Source organism: Rosa chinensis, chromosome 5 (assembly GCF_002994745.2).
Source record: "Rosa chinensis cultivar Old Blush chromosome 5, RchiOBHm-V2, whole genome shotgun sequence".
In the NCBI taxonomy this organism is placed as follows: Eukaryota; Viridiplantae; Streptophyta; class Magnoliopsida; order Rosales; family Rosaceae; genus Rosa; species Rosa chinensis.
Window position 1 is genome coordinate 56,427,895 of NC_037092.1, and position 17,741 is coordinate 56,445,635.

A 17,741-nucleotide genomic window follows, 5' to 3' on the forward strand; every position below is an offset into this window, starting at 1 on the left:
CCCACCTACAAAATGTTCTCTCCTCTCTCCTTATTAATTACACATTTACTACTTACCTACTATTATTCTGTCAACATAAATACATTGACTAACTTAGGCATCGGAGAAGAGAAGACCGCCCATCGCGGTCTCCCTCTGACGCCGCTTTGTATTTTACTTGACAAGTAGCGGAAGCTCGGAGAACATTTCAAGTAGCGGTCCGCCCATCGACCTGTGTTAACCAAGATTAGGCTACCGCCCAAATCTTAGACATTAACATTGGCGCTGTCTGTGGGAAACCTTGAACAAAAGTCCACGCCACCACAACAATCACCATGACTAACAGTAGCAGGGGAAACGCTGAGGAGCAAGCGGATCAATTTGCCAACCCACATCCTGCCAACCCCATGGATAATATTAACCCAGCGGTTAATGTTAATCGCGCATTATTCAATACTCCTGTCAACCCTAGAGTGGAACCCCAAGGCTCATCCCAGGACCTGCTGACTCAAACTGCAGCGAAGACCCGACTAGGCAGCAGTTGTCCACCAGGCCAAGATCTCGCCACTATGTATGAGCTGACATTGGCGGACCTCCACAAGGCAAACAGAGAGCGTGACCAGGAGCGCAGAGAAAAGGCCGAGGCCCAAAGGGATGTGGCCATGCTAATGTCGAGATTCGACTAACTAAAGAAGGCGCTGGAGGCAAACACTAACCCAGCACAGAGCGAGTAATCACGAAGCACCAGACGTAGTCAACCCAATCCTGGCGGATTGGCATCTGTACCAATCATACAGATGCAGGTACCGCTAACCCACCTGAACTATTGGGAATGGGCCCACCTCCCCTGCCCCGCCTAATGTTGGAGCAGGAGGCGGAGTCACAACCTCACACCAACCGCTCTGCAGCTAGGGTTAGAACTGAAGGTAATCCACCTGTCTCCAGGCGGGAACTGGTTCTGCGGAATCTCCAAGCGAGGCCCGCTGGGGACACAACCTCAATAATCTTAGAAAGGATGCAACAACTAGAGCAAAGACTAATCCTGGCAGAGGCAGGAGCCCCAACGCCAGTTCCAAATCTGCTCTTTACGTCCAGGCTAGGGCCATTCACCACCAGGATCCTGCAAGCCGTCAGACCAACACATGCAAAGACACCAAAGATATCACATTACAGCGGCATGACTGACCCCTTCTCGTCCACATGGACACCTTCAAAAAAGTCACCAACAACAAGGGCTTTGATGACGCCACCCTCTGCCACTTATTCAGCTAAACGTTGGATAGTGAGGCAATGAGCTGGTTCTTTGAATGTCTGCCGAGATCCATCGACTCATTCCATGCACTATCACACTCTTTCCTCTCTCGGTTCATCCTGTTGTCCGCCGAACACCACAACACTACTCAACTATTCAACGTTAAGCAGGGCACAGAGGAAACATTAAAGGCATTCGTCAGAAGGTGGCGAGCGACAACATCTCAGTGCCGCGATCTTGATAAAACAATGGCGTTGGCAGCCTTTAGTCAAGGACTCCTAAAAGGACCATTTCTATATCATCTCAACTACAATCATCCAAATGCTGCATACGACCATGTCATGGGCGAAGCCGTCATCCATGCACAGGCAGAGTTCATCACATATGGAGAAACCCCACCACCACCTCCAACACTTGCAAAATCCACTCAACCCTTTGCTAGCCATCAGGAGACCGCTAGCAAAACTTTTACTATGCCGCCAACTGATAAGAAGAGAGAGTGGCAGCAGGGAAACTACCAAAGCAAGCGGCAAAAGGACCAGAGCTACCATAAGGGCAACCGCTCGTCCCAGGGGGATAACCATAACAAACAGACGGAGTCCTCCCAGCGATACGCAGTGTTTACAGTCCTTACCGCCTTGTATGAAGAAATATACGACCAATAGAAAGACTGGATCCCATCACCACCCCAAGAAAGTACCCAAGGGTGGGAAAACCAAGAAACACTGGCCAGTAGTGTAAATACCAGGAGGACAGAGGTCATAACACCAACAACTGCAACGCTCTCAAAAAGGCAGTTGAGACCTTATATCGCGATAGTAAGTTGGAACAGTTCAAGGTGCACCAACCACCATCTGTGGTCGCCAACATCGAGCACATGCCCCGCATCAACACCATCGACGGCGGTGCTCCAATCACCAACATGTCTCACAGGGCTAGAAAGTGTTATGTACGCGCTAACCACCCTAAGGAAATTTGCAACATCCGCTACGAGAGATTCGCTAAACTCCCAAAATCTGGTTGGGAAACCATTACCTTCTCAGAGGAGGAGGAGCGCGGAGTACATTTACCCCACGACAACCCATTCCTGATCGACGCCATACTTGAAAAATGGTCGCTGGGAAGGGTCCTTGTTGACAGCGGATCCGTTGTCAACGTCATCTTCAATGGCTGCTACAACTAACTCCAGCGGAACAGAAAGTTACTCCAAGATCACGAGCCGCTTCTCTGCTTCTCCAGTGACGTCACGCAACCACTCGGTTCTGACTACATGCTGCTAGTTATCGGCGCTAGTCCATGCACGGCGGAGATAGATACGGAGTTCATAGTCGTCGACTGCTTCATTTAGTACAATGCCATCATCGGTCGACCGGCACTCAACAAACTAAAGTGCATCATTGCCAGCTACATGCTTCTCATGAAGTTCCCTATGCCCAACGGCACAGGCTATGTGAAGGGAAGCCAGCAACTGGCACGAGAATGCTATTCGACGACTATGGCACGGTCAACATGCAGCCATGAGATCCTGATGGTAAGAAGCCATGCACCAACACCAAATATTTTTGAAGACCCTAGGGATGAAGAGGAGAAATACGTAAAAAAAAGCCTGTCAACCCAGAAACATCCTTGAGGGTTATCAGCATCTCCGACGAGCACCCTGAGCGGACAGTCCGCATTGGCGCTCAGCTAGCCCCATAGATAGCGGCAGAGCTCAATCAGTTTGTACGTGACAACGCCACCATCTTTGCATGGTCATATGCTGGGCATCTCCCCTAAAATTATCATGCACAAATTGAGCATTAAACCGTCTTTCTATCCGGTCAAATTGAGCATTAAACCGTCTTTCAAGGTTTTGTTTGTTAAATTGTTGGTGACTTAGTAATCGGCATAACCAAGGATTAAAGTTAGCTTTTCAATCCCCGTGGTACGATAATTTCGGTTCAAATATTTCCCACTTCTTTGATGACCGTGCCCTTCTTGCGCGTAAGGATGGAGGCATTAGGCACAATACCACCATGGCCTGTGATTACACGCATTTTTATGCATGTAATTGTATCTAAAACACTAGAAATAAGCTAATCCTTGAGCCAATATAATGTAATTAATCTAATTTTATTTATTGTATAGGAAATAAGCGGAATTGCGGAAATCGAGAGAAAGTGATAGAAAATTGAGCAAATTGGAGTTTCCGAGAAAAAGACGAAATAGTGGCTCCAGTCAACCATGATCAATGTCAGTGAGAGAAGTGAAACCCGACTACTTCCTTGATAGTTGGTGTGGAAATATATTGAGATAGTGGAGAAGATTATACATATATATATATATATATTTATATATGTGTATATATATTGAGAGAGAGAGTAAAGAAAAAAAAATGAAATAAAAGAGGAATGAATGCTGCAACACGGTCTGGCAATTAAGCAAACGGTCCTTAATTATCCTTTCCCCCTCAAGCCAATTGTGTGCAGCCACCTCACCATTTTCTTTTATCCTTTCCTTTCTCTCAAGAAACACGGAGACCCCTCATCTTCTCTCTTCTGGGATATGAACAGCCACACACATTTTTGACCCAGCCTATAAATATAATCCCTTGACTCTAATACTTGGGAGGAGACGAACAAAGACCGACGCAATCCCCTTCTGCCGCAGACCACCATCAAGACTTCACCCATCACTTCTCTCTGTCACCCTTCATCAAGATCCACCATCACCTCACCAAAATCCATTTATCACCTCACCAAGATTCATTTTCCTCCTCACCAAGATTTACCTCACCAAAATTCCATCAAATCCTCATCAATTTCTCAAAGGGATTTCAAGGAGCTTCAACGGATCTCATCTACATTAAGACTTGAGATTGGGTATAGTGGGAAGCCATAAATCAGGGCTTGTCATAATTTCTCCATAGCAATTTGTGACTTGTTCTTGTTACTTTTCACTCTTCTTCACCTTTACCTCTTTAATTGATGAATATTGTTGTTGATTTGTGGATGGGTTGTGAGTAGTCTATTTAGGAAGCTAGGGTTTGAGCCCTAGCATGGATTTAATGTAATAAATATGTTTTGATTTAATGGTTTTCAATTTCGTGTTTGACATATGTTCTATTCAATAATATTTGGCTTAGATGCATGCTTAGGAGCTTGATTAACTCTTGAATGTGTAGATGAGCATGTCTAGAACCAAATTAGGGGACCTAATCACTTCTCTAATTTATGGCTAGGACACTTGTTTAGAACATGGTTAGCTACAATACCAATTTCGATTGCCGTATTGGCTAGCGTGGGAACCTTGATTCCAGGACTCTTCGCCTTTTGGTGCAACTAGAGGTCCTAACAAGGCTCTAGATTGTCCCAATTGAGTTTCTACGACCCTTGATCCGGAGTAGGAATACCCTTTAAGGAATCTAATGACCCATGAGCCTTGAAAAGGTTTGGGTACGGTTCTTGATGCCATTATGAATTGAATGACCATTGTCGGAGCATATTTGTGCATAGATTTGGCTAGGTGGATACCCTAGTGACCTAATTTCCATATCTTGATTAGTTTCTATTATCTTTATTTTTAATTTTAATTTTAATTATCAATTGTCAATTTTATTTTCTTCGCAATTAAAAAAAATCAAATTTCACAAACCACTTTCATTGTCCATACCATTTGGTTGTGAGCTTCCGCATTTATTTGTGGTTCTCTTGACCCATTTTAGGCTTGGTTGTTCCGAGCCGGGCATGTAAATAGCTTGGTGCTATTTTTCTAAGTTTTGTTTGTTAAATTGTTGGTGACTTAGTAATCGGCATAACCAAAGATTAAAGTTAGCTTTTCAATCCCCATGGTACGATAATTTCGGGTTCAAATATTTCCCACTTCTTTGATAAACGTGCCCTTCTTGCGCGTAAGGATGGAGGCATTAGGCACAATAACACCATGGCCTATGATTACACGCATTTTTATGCATGTAATTGTATCTAAAACACTAGAAATAAGCTAATCCTTGAGCCAATATAATGTAATTAATCTAATTTTATTTATTGTATAGGAAATAAGCGGAATTGCGGAAATCGAGAAAAAGTGATAGAAAATTGAGCAAATTGAAGTTTTCCAGAAAAAGACAAAATAGTGGCTCCAGTCATCCATGATCAATGTCAGCGAGAGAAGTGAAACCCGACTACTTCCTTGATAGTTGGTGTGGAAATATATTGAGATCGTGGAGAAGATTATACATATATATATATATATATATTTATATATGTGTATATATATTGAGAGAGAGAATAAAGAAAAAAAAATGAAATAAAAGAGGAATGAATGCTGCAGCACGGTCTGGCAATTAAGCAAATGGTCCTTAATTATCCTTTCCCCCTCAAACCAATTGTGTGCAGCCACCTCACCATTTTCTTTTATGCTTTCCTTTCTCTTAAGAAACACGGAGACTCCTCATCTTCTCTCTTCTGGGATATGAACAGCCACACACATTTTTGACCCAGCCTATATATATAATCCCTTGACTCTAATACTTAGGAGGAGACGAACAGAGACCGACGCAATCCCCTTCTGCCGCAGACCACCATCAAGACTTCACCCATCACTTCTCTCTGTCACCCTTCATCAAGATCCACCATCAACTCACCAAAATCCATTTATCACCTCACCAAGATTCATTTTCCTCCTCACCAAGATTCATTTTCCTCCTCACCAAGATTTACCTCACCAAAATTCCATCAAATCCTCATCAATTTCTCAAAGGGATTTCAAGGAGCTTCAAGGGATCTCATCTACATCAAGACTTGAGATTGGGTATAGTGGGAAGCCATAAATCAAGGCTTGTCATAATTGCTCCATAGCAATTTGTGACTTGTTCTTGTTACTTTTCACTCTTCTTCACCTTTACCTCTTTAATTGATGAATATTGTTGTTGATTTGTGGATGGGTTGTGAGTAGTCTATTTAAGAAGCTAGGGTTTGAGCCCTAGCATGGATTTAATGTAATAAATATGTTTTGATTTAATGGTTTTCAATTTCGTGTTTGGCATATGTTCTATTCTATAATATTTGGCTTAGATGCATGCTTAGGAGCTTGATTAACTCTTGAATGTGTAGATGAGCATGTCTAGAACAAATTAGGGGACCTAATCACTTCTCTAATTTATGGCTAGGACACTTGTTGAGAACATGGTTAGCTACAATACCAATTTCGATTGCCGTATTGGCTAGCTTGGGAACGTTGATTCTAGGACTCTTCACCTTTTGGTGCAACTAGAGGCCCTAACAAGGCTCTAGATTGTTCCAATTGAGTTTCTACGACCCTTGATCCGGAGTAGGAATACCCTTTAAGGAATCTAATGACCCATGAGCCTTGAAAAGCCTTGAGTACGGTTCTTGATGCCATTATGAATTGAATGACCATTGTCAGAGCATATTTGTACATTAGATTTGGCTAGGAGGATACCCTAGTGACCTAATTTCCATATCTTGATTAGTTTCTATTATCTTTATTTTTAATTTTAATTATCAATTGTCAATTTTATTTTCTTCGCAATTAAAAAAAATCAAATTTCACAAACCACTTTCATTGTCCATACCATTTGGTTGTGAGCTTCCGCATTTATTTGTGGTTCTCTTGACCTATTTTAGGCTTGGTTGTTCCGAGCCGGTCATGTAAATAGCTTGATGCTATTTTTCTAGGTTTTGTTTGTTAAATTGTTGGTGACTTAGTAATCGGCATAACCAAGGATTAAAGTTAGCTTTTCAATCCCCGTGGTATGATAATTTCGGGTTCAATTACTTCCCACTTGTTTGATGACCGTGCCCTTCTTGCGCGTAAGTTGCATTTAAGCACTCAAATCAAATGGCGCCATTGCCGGGGATTAAAGTGTGATAGCTTTAATCCCTTGGTTTTTGGTTGTTAGGTCACTTGCATTATTTTCTTAATTTTAATTAATTTTTCTTTGTTTGTTTAGATTAAAAAAAAAAAAAAAAAAAAAACTGTTTCTTTATTTTACTTTCTTATTTAGATTATTTCCTACTTGTGTGTTTGTTTGTTGAGACGTTGTGATTATTTCTATCGAAGTGACGGGCCTTGTATTACTTTGTAGTACATGTAAGACATGAGCATCGATAGCGATCGTCACTTGCCTTGACTTGTTTGCTAGCTTTTTATTAGGTTTCCTACTTAGTCGTTAATTTCTTGAATTGTTGGTTTTCATCATTTCTTTGCTTTTGTTATTTTATTTTCTTGTTTAATTGTTGTCTTACTTTCTCTTCTTAACCCCTCTCATTCATTGTTAAAAGTTAAATTGGAGTCTCATTGCCTATTTTTGTGAATTCTTGAGAACTCATTACGTGGTCTCATTTTTGTTCTAAGGTGTATGAACGAAGCATCTTCTTCATATCAACCGATCACTCTTAGAAGCGGAAGGATATTGAGTGAGGACACTAGAGGAAGACCAAGAAGGAGGATTCGAAGGCCATTAGTGACTGAGAGTGCTCCACCTCGAGTTCTTGATCAAGAGAGAGTACCTCTAAGACATTCACAAGGAGAAGTCAACATGGGAGACGCACAAAATCCTCCCCAAGGCAAGACTTTGAGGGAGTATACTAGCCCCACTATTGTTGATCACGCTTCTTGCATTGTACTCCCTCCATGTGAGCATCACTTTGAGATCAAGCCAACTACCTTGAGCATTCTACCCACATTTAATGGCATGGCTTTGGAAAACCGTTATGACCACATTGCGGAGTTTGAGCAAGTGTGTACTACCGTTCAACCTAATGGTCTCACTTCTAATGGTTTGAAGCTTAGATTATTCCCTTTCACACTCAAGAACCATGCAAGAAAGTGGTTGAGCAAGTTGCGTCCTAGATCAATACGTACATGGGTTGAGATGCAAGAAACTTTCTTAGGAAAGTACTATCCTCCTTCAAGAACTTCCAATGTTAGAGATGAGCTAATTGTATTTAGACAACACCCTCAAGAAAGTTTTCATGAGTGTTGGGAGTGCTTTAAGGATCTTGAGATGTCATGTCCTACCATGGGTTAGAGAAGTGGTTTCTTGTGGACAAGTTCTATAGAGGATTGATGACGGACCAAAGACAAAGAGTTGACACTTTTAGTGGTGGAACTATTGCAAGCAAGCTTCCCGATGCAGCTTGGGACACATATGAAGAGCTTTCACTTAATTCCCTTCATTGGGATGATCATGATGCAAAGAGACAACAAGTGCATAACAAGGAGAGTACACCTAGCCGAGGTGGTATCTATGAGGTTCAAGGAACATCATCTGGGCCTTCTATGCATGAGTTCAAGAGGCTAGAAAGCAAGATTGACCAATTTCTAAACCAAGTGAACCAGAATCCTACTCAAGCCCAAGTCAAGATGGCAACTTCTACATCATGTTTGCTTTGTGAGAGTCTAGCACATTCCACTCAAGAGTGTCACTTATCATCCAAGTTTCCGGACTTTATTGAAGAACAAGTGAATCAAGTGGGTAATTTTGTGCCAAGGAACCAAAGAAATGATCCTTACTCTAATACTTATAACCCCGGTTGGAGGAATCATCCCAATTTCTCTTGGAGAGACCAAGGAGGTTCATCTAGTGCGTTTCAAGATGGAAAGCAAAGCTTTAGAGGTGGCCAAGGTCAAGACTCATCAAGTGTTGCTAATTATGGCAATGCACACCAAGGAAGCACTCATTTTTCACAATATGGTCAACATGGACAGCAAGCATATGGGACTAATTCTCAAGGCCAATCTACCTCAAGTCAAGGATTTCATAGTCAAAACACCCCTCCCGGGTTTACACAAGGTGTTGGCTATAGTGGTAGCAAGTTTCAAGGAAATCCTAACTCATTTCAAGGCTCCCACCAAGGCGAGAACTATAATTCCCCTCCTATTCTTCAAGGCATCCCTTTCAAGCTCCAAATGAACCAAAGAAGCCTAATTTTGAAGACTTGATGGGAGAGTTTCTCAAGGTTCAAACTTCTACTAATGCGGAGACCAAGCAAAACATCTCTTCACTAGTTCAAGGGTATCAAACTCTACAACAAGGCATGGCTAGACTAGAGGTACAAGTGGCCAAATGGCCACCAATATGAGTGAGAGACCAAAGGGAGCCTTACCTTCACAACCGGAGCCAAACCCAAGAGGAAAACTCCATGAATGCAATGTCATCACCACTCTACGTTCGGGAAAGTTATATGATAATCATGTTTACATGCCTACATCTTCTAGTTTGCATACAAATCCTTTATTTAATGACGATGTTGATTTGCATTCATATGGGGCCAAGAGGGAAGAAAATGTACCTCTTGGCCATGTTGTTGATGATCAATTGCATACACATCATGATTCTTTTTATCATAAGGAGGATGGGACCGGAAGGGAAGAAAATGTACCTTCCGGTAAATATGGAGTGGGTGGTGTGACTTTGAATGCCAAAGGAAGAAATAAGGGGGTGGATAAGGTAGCCGGAGGGGAAGAAAATGCACTCTCCGGAGAAGCTATTCTTGGTAAAGGTTATGGTTTCTTGTCCTTTGAGAACAATGCAAGCAAATATGGGTTGATTGATAGTGGCAAGGAAAGAGCTTTGTTGAGAAAGAAGACTTCTAGGGATGAGGATGTCTCGGACCCTAAATTAGATGGTAGGCCATGAAGGCTAGGGACCCATCTACGGCCGATAACACCTCTAGGAAGGTTCTTGATGACATTAGACCCACCACTCATGAGTTTGAGCCATCTATTTCTAGAGAAAATGAGGGGAGGAATAAGGAGGAAGATTTACATATGCATGGTAGCTCTAGGGATAGGAGTTGTCCGGTCTACTCATCACTAGGCGAGGCCTTGAGCGCTAAGAACCCTAGTGGGACCATGACTACCCTTAGGGGCACTACCGGAAGTCTCACATTTGATCCACCTCTTGATTTGAATGCGCCGGAGCCACCACTTCCTTATCCTAATGCCGCAAGAAGAGATAACTCAAAGAGGGGTAAGAAGAAGAGTGGCTTGATGAGGGAGATACAAGAAATATTTAAGAAAGTGGATGTCAATATCCCATTGATGGACCTCATTCATCAAGTGCTAGTGTATGCTCAATTTCTCAAGAGCTTGTGCATGAACAAAAAGAAATTTAAAGCCGATGAGACATTTGAGTTGAAGGAGGAAGTAAGTGCAATTATCCAACGAAGACTACCACCAAAGATGCAAGATCCGGGGAGCTTTACCATAGGGTGTACCATAGCAGAGAAAGTGTTTGAAGGAGCTCTCATGGACTTAGGGGTGAGTGTCAATTTGATGCCCTTGGCTATATATCGGAAGCTACAAATTGGTGAGTTGAAGCCCACATCGATTAGATTGCAATTAGCGAATCGTAGCACAAGGCGTCCGGTGGGAGTTGTAGAGGATGTGCTAGTGAGAGTAAATAAGTTTATTCTACCGGCAGACTTTGTAGTGTTGGATATGGGTGAAGATCCCTACCTTGACAATGAGTGACCTATCATTCTAGGCCGACCACTTATGGCAACGGCGGGTGTGAAGATCAATGTATTGAAGGGTACCATTAGACTCAAGGTGTTAGGTGACAAAGTGAAGATCAAAGTATGCAATCCATTCTATTCGCCAGACATTATGAAGGAGGTCTTCTCTATTGATTTGGTGAAGGGTAATGAAGCCAAGAGTGAGCGGATCTTTGGACCTTTGAATCCTTCTAAGCCTACAATCCGTGCACAAGATCATTTCTCACCTATTTGGGGCTATGACCATGAACCACCATTGAAGCATGATGATGTAGTTCCTACTTCTACTTTGGAGCCTACTATTAAGCTTGACAAGCAAACAACCCCTACTCTTGATACTTATGAGCAACACAAGAAGAAAAGTTCACCATTGAGTGAAGCACAAGAGGAGTCCATCAAGAAATTAAGGGAGACTTGCGGAGTTGTGAAGAAGAAGGAAATTCCAAAGAGGTATGATTGGCCTCCACCTCCAAGCTACAAGCTCGCTTCTTCAATTGCTAGATGTTTTGGAAATGATGGTATGGCTAGCACAATTGTTGTGGGTGGTAAGAAGACATCCTTTGAGCCACCTTGAGGAAGAAAAGTGAAGAAGACCGGCTTGGGGTCTTTAAAAACAAGCGCTTCTAGGGAGGCAACCCTAGGTGGTTTTGAAATTTACTTGTTCATTTTGCATCAATAAGGCTTTTTCGCTATCTTTTTGGCAGGATGGGAGATGTTCGGAGTTGGAAGTGTGAAGAAAGAATGCATTCTGCAGTGGGCAGTTTTTGTTTAGATGTTCAATTGACTTTGGGAAACTATAGTTTTCAATATACATGGTAATTTAAGATGAAAATTTCTGAAACTATTATCCTATGGGGTCTGCTATCTTGTGCCAAAATTTGAGCCATTCTGAGTCTCTGAAACTTCAGTTATTTGGTGGTCAATGTGTGAAGGTCAAAACAGAGACAGCTACTGTAGAGTCACTTTGGGAAGCTACATCTTCTACATCCCAATCAATTTGGAGCTAAAATTTTTCAGAGATGTGTTTTCATATTATCTATAATCTAAAGGGCGTCAACTGTTCACTGGCGCGTCACTGTTCATTCGTGTGGCCACTGTTCATTCGAGCACGAATTAAATGACTATTTTGCCCTTATTTTTTTTTTTTTAATAAAATTATGGGTTGCCCCATTTCGGTAACCTTCTACAAGTTTCTTCAGATCGATCTCAAAATGCCTCCTAAACCGAGACATCTATTCGATCTTCAGGATTAATCTTTTGTTCTTCATCTAATCTTCTATCCTTGCTTGAATCTTATTCCCTCTCTGCCACAGTAGAAGACTAGAAGGTTCAGTTTTCTTCGCGCTCTCGCTCTCCTCCCTCTCAACTTAACGGTAATGCTGATTTTTAGCGCATCGAAGAAGAAGAAAGGGATCTTGGGACTTCCGAGGGGGAGAGAGAGAGAGAGGAGAACAGAAAGAAAAGTAAAAGGAGGTCTGGGCTTGCTGAGACAACAACGAAGAAGAAGAACCAGAGTTTGTTCTCATAATTGATGTTCAGTCGCAGATTCAAATCGGCGGCCACCATGGCCTTTTGGGATGAAGAGTCGATATGTTTTTAAGTCCAAGACTCAACCCACCAATTCATCGAGAAGGTATTAATTGTTGAACTGATCTAATTGAAAACATTGAAATTATATTCTTTCTTTTGTTTGATTCAAGATTTTTTGGGTGTTTCAGAAAGCGGACAGTTCAGCGAAAAAGCCCGGTTTCAATCCCAGTGGCTGCTCTTGACCTTGATAATGAAGAAACTACAAAAGAAGGTACAAACCACTTTGGGTTTTTTTGATTTCTTCCCTATTTTAAAATTTTAATGCTCAATTTTTTCTTTCATTATTCTTTTTTACTGAAATTTGAGTATTTTGATGGGCAGAGAGTGAGAAAGAGAAGGTAGAGCCTGAAATTGTTGTTGTGAATGAAGAAAAGAAAACATGAGAAGATGAGAAGGGTGAGAGGTTTGGTGCTTCGTGCTCAAGCTTGAATTTTCCTTACATGGATAAGCTCAGGGATGAGCTTTCTTGAGAGGTATCGACTTGATTTTTTTTTTTTTTCAAAAAATTTCTTCAAAATTAGTATAAATCTTGATATGTCATTAATTAGGATTTGGGCTCAGAGGTTTTGATTAAACAGAGTATTGATTTTGCTAACAATTTCCATGTTTTTCTCTGATAAGAAATGAGGTTGGGTACTTGCATCTGAGGATTCTTGGCAACGTTGGAATGGTTTCAAGGTAAGGTTCTGATCTTTGGCAATTTGAAAAACTTTCATCAAATTGTGTGCTATTTATAATTTTCTTATCAGTTATTGGAATTATTTGGTTTTGATATGGGGAGGAAGGGAACGATTTTGGGTGGTGGGTACGAATGATTTTCCGAGTCTCAGCTATTTATAATCTTCTGAAAACTGAAGCTATGAAGGTTCAATTTCTCTGTTTGATTAGTGAAAATTGGAGCTATGAATATACTCGCCTTTCTTTTTATTATCATGTGTTATGGATTTTTGGTTTCTCTTGAACAGATTTTTGCTTTATGATTAGTAATCAATCCTTTTCTCTTTCAATATGTTTTAAAATAATAAGGTTGATTTTTATAAGATGAGTAAACAATGAGATGGTCGACTCCAGCCTACATTTATCAAACTATTTTTGCATATGATGGGGGTAGATATTATCTGGATATTACAATCTTATAAACAAAATTTATTCTCTTTTTTATTTTTGGATCTATACTTTGGTTATAGGATTCTGAAAAGTGATATTTGTCTTTGGTTCCTTTATCAATGAACTTGGTGACTCTGAGCTAAGATATTTTGGAATTATTTCAGTTTCTTTTTACTATGATGATTGGGGTTTAGTGATTGCAGATCATAGTTGAACCGGGTTATTACATTGTCTATCTTTTAGAAATTATTATTATGTTTAATTTATCTTCTCTATGTTTTTCTTGCAGCCTGGGCATTTCCAATGCAATAGATCTGACATAGTATCCCCCTTTCAGGTATGCTTTCTAGATTGTGGTTAGATTATGATTTTGGGGCTTATTACTTGGTGTATAGGAATATTGTGTGTGTGTGTGTGTCCTCATTACCTACTTTATGAAAATGAATAAGAATAATAGATGGAGACAACATAATCTATACATTTGGTGAAAGAGACTGAAAGGGTACTGTACTGTATATGAATGTTTCTTGAAATGTAGTCACATGCTTATTTATCTTTATCTTGCTTCCAAATATGCCTGCAATATGCTTCGACAAGAAATGAAACAAATAATAATGACCTCAGAAACCCTGAAGCTAAAGCGTTGGAGAAGGTGGAGGATAAGTCCAAATGAGAACTCTGAGGCATTGGCTTTTATCATTGGTTAGAGTTCACTCGGTTACACTTTAGAGGTATATGTCCAGCACCTCTTTTATCATTTGTTTGCTTGATCTTTTATAGTATATTGATTTGAGTTGAATTATTTACTGATCTTATATATTGTTATAAAGGCATAAGCGATGGAAGAGGTTTCAGAGAATCTTAAGAAACAATTGAACAAGTCGGTGCTTGATGATGAAATTAAACATCTCCTGTAAAAGATATCATAAACATAGACACAGCAAGGTGCTCCGATAGGGGGTAAGTACTATACTTATTCCCCCAGTGAGTTGTATCTCTGTTTTTACTAAGACTCGATCACAATCATTACAACATTTGTTGGCTTTTGATCTCAATACCAACATCATTTTTTGCAGGAAACTGAAGCATATGAGAAGCATAGATATCAACTCCAACTTGAGGACTTGCGCATTCTTAGCTTACAAGGTAGCACAGCAGGTCGAAAAGGCATGGCTGATGCTCTAGCAGATATGAAAAAAGGTATTTATTTTTTCCATAGACCCTTTCATTGAAAATTATAGTAATCTAAGTAGAAAGAAAAAATTTAAAACCATTTTTTCTGTGTCCCAGATCAGCTTCAAAATATATATGCTAAAAGTGTGAACAAGGGTTGTATGCTCTTTTTTGAATGAGCCTGAGCATCCTAATATCTAATCATAGTAATCTGGTGATTCTAAAGTAGCTTCTTTGAAAATGTAGTTTAAAAGTCCTGTCATCTCAATGGTTTATTAGTTTTTTGATATTCACTCATATTGCTTAGTGACCTTTTCTTTTGTTTGTTATATATAGATGGTGCTTCACCTTCTGAAGGCCATCCTACAGTTAACCTAAAGCACAAACCTACTAAAGATGTCCACAAGCATCCAGACACATCAAAGCCAGCGTGGCTTTTGGCTTTGGAAGTAGTGACAAGAACCACTTAATGAAGTTATACTACCCGCAGCAAAGCGCGGGCTCTCAAAGTGTAATCATTTTTGCTTTCTAATTTCATTGCCTATTAGTTTGTTAGTTTTGGTCCAGTAACACTTACACCAGAACATCACTTCTTTACAAAATGATGCATTAACATTCAGCTTCACAATTGACATTAGGTTTGAACTGACGCTGAAGCTTCAGCCTTTGGTGTCGAGGTCCATCACTGGGGGGGAGTTGCCATCGGAGGCTTGATCGTGGATACCAAGGTGTTCTGCTGGCCTAGAAAGGTATTTTGATATGGATTTCTGTATTCTGTGTAGATTTGAATACTTCTCAGCTTTGCTGATTGAAATTTTTCAGTGTTGGAGTTTTGGTGAGTGGATAGTTGGTTCTTTGGCATTTTTCTTTCTCTATCTGATTTCCCTAAACAAAATGTAGTGTTTTCTGCAGTGCACCTAGCTTTGCTGATTCAAGGACATGAGTAGGAAGAGGAGCTTTTCTTCAGCTTCAGAAGGTACTCTTTTAACTTGAAAGTTTGTTGCTTCTTTCTGTTTCAGGATTTTACTGATATCTTAGATTTTATTGGGTGTGGAACTGTTAATGCTTTAGTAATTGCATGGACGGTCTTCATTCTTATTGTTTTTCAACTTTGATTTTATGCTTGGTTTTAGTTTTAGTTTCTGCGTCAAATTTGTTGCTTTTCTTTATCCCTTTTTCTTTGATTTGCCAAATGCTGATTGATATTCACACTTTTTGTTACATTGTTCATGTCAAACCATATCTTTGTCATATTTTTGTTTTCATGGTTATTTTATTTTATTTTATTTTTTATTTTTTTATATTTTCTTTGGTATTTAAAATGAGTAAACTTTTGAGTTACATCTATGTTTTTGCGATTTGCAGGCCTTTGTTTGGATTTGGCGATACTTTAGTTTTAATTTTTTAAGTTTGTAGTTCCCAAACCCTATATAATTAACCTCTCACTTCTGTTAAACTTCTGATTCTCAGCAACCATCTTAGGGTGCTCTTACAAATCAAAGCAAAGATGAAATACAAAGATAGATATATTGTTGGTCTGTTTGTTCCAAATTGAGTCAAATTATCTCTATCAGGCTAGGATTAGTAGAAGATTTGGTTTGTTAGATTTTCCGATTAAGAAAGTCTTGAAATTTTAATTTCCAGTAAATAAGCAAATAACTTTGTGGGATTCCATTGAAGAACATATTGAACTAGGTTGTTTGCATATTCCTAATATTTATTATCGCATGGTGTACCTTGAGTCTTGATTACAGCCATCCAAGATGTTTCTTTTGTGTGATTGTGTGTGGTGTAAGTCTAATGTTTCATTTACCAGCTTTAAAATATGCAAGAAAGTGGTCGTATTTGAATTATATAATGAAACCTCAGGCACCAGGTGATTGTGTTTGTTTTTATTAATGTTCTCATGGTGAGCTATTTCGCTTATAGATATTGGATTGGGGTGAGAACAATATTGCCATTGCTGCTGAAGCTACTACTCCTGGGGCGTTGTTTCAGCAAGTTGTTGTTGTTTGGCATAAGCTTGACCATCTAGATATTTCGAAGGTAAAAGTTATATCTATTGAATTTTCATATCAGAATGTATGATGCAATGTCATATAACAGCACACACCCTTTCAGTTTCTAACACATAAATGTAATGCATTTTTCATATGACTAAACCTGTTTCTGGCTATTCTAATGTTGGCCTTTTAGAGCAGTTCCCCAAAGTTTTTCCAAGGTAAGATGAAATACTATAGTTTCTCCATATATTAAAAAAATTTCAGTTCAAACTTTTAACTGTTTATATTTCACGGTTTGTTGGAGCTTCAATGGGAAGTTCGAATCTTAAAATCATTGCCAAAGGCACATCAAGTGATGGTCAGTCATAAGTCACCTCCCTGCAGTTCCAGAGATTAACTTCAATTTTGCAATTTGTAAATATACGTCTGGTTTAAACATCAGCTTTTGTAATTTGTACGGTTATAACATTTTCAATTTACGTTTTTAGCTTATGATTGTAGCTGTTTTACATACGACATTTGAGAAAACAGAAAAAAGCAAACCTGCAGCGTTGATATCCTTTGTAAACTCGAAAACGTTTTTGGAGGCAAGAAAGTCTTATTCCATCACTTTGATCAAGAATCAACTCATTTTCATTCATATTTGTTATTATTATAAATTGTTAGCAACAACAAATCCCGCGGCAAAGCGCGGGTGTCATTGCTAGTGTCTTCTATATACAGGAGAAACAGTTTTTAATTTGAACCTTCCTAGCTTCAGATATAGTGTTCTAAGTAACAGAGGTCAGAAACAGGGCACAGCAGAAACTGCATAACAGATCAGTGAGTTTGGAGGCCAACGATTTTTGACTCATGACAGATTTTCAAGTGAAATTTTAACTGTATGTATTTTCATGAGTCTACTTTCATTTCCGGTTGGTCTCATCCTCTTTGCACCTCTAGAGCTTCAGATATTACAGTTTTGGTGACTGAGGGTCAGCAGAAGTCTTCATGACAGATTGGCAATTTTGACCAGCTTTCGTTTTCATCTCAGTTAGAGATAGATGGCTTACTTTATATGGATATCTCCTTCGGTGGTAAGCTGTGCCATTGTACCACGAGAGGGCCAGGAGGAGCTTCCAGTGTTCTACGCCA

The 17,741-nt window shown here is 39.9% G+C and overlaps 2 long non-coding RNA genes across 3 annotated transcripts; both read left to right on the forward strand.

The window, feature by feature from the left end:
* Positions 1-12,221: 12,221 nt before the first annotated feature.
* LOC112202652 lies at positions 12,222-12,744 on the forward strand. The gene is made up of 3 exons (XR_002937511.2): positions 12,222-12,367; positions 12,453-12,535; positions 12,646-12,744. It is a non-coding gene; the product is annotated as an uncharacterized LOC112202652 (long non-coding RNA).
* A 1,809-nt stretch (positions 12,745-14,553) lies between these two features.
* LOC112166637 lies at positions 14,554-16,028 on the forward strand. 2 transcript variants are annotated; one of them, XR_002923348.2, is made up of 5 exons: positions 14,554-14,631; positions 14,941-15,115; positions 15,243-15,353; positions 15,517-15,580; positions 15,970-16,028. It is a non-coding gene; the product is annotated as an uncharacterized LOC112166637 (long non-coding RNA). The 2 variants fall into 2 exon arrangements; XR_005800780.1 differs by lacking the exon at positions 15,970-16,028 and having other exon boundaries at positions 15,517-15,648.
* The last annotated feature ends 1,713 nt before the right edge of the window (positions 16,029-17,741 follow it).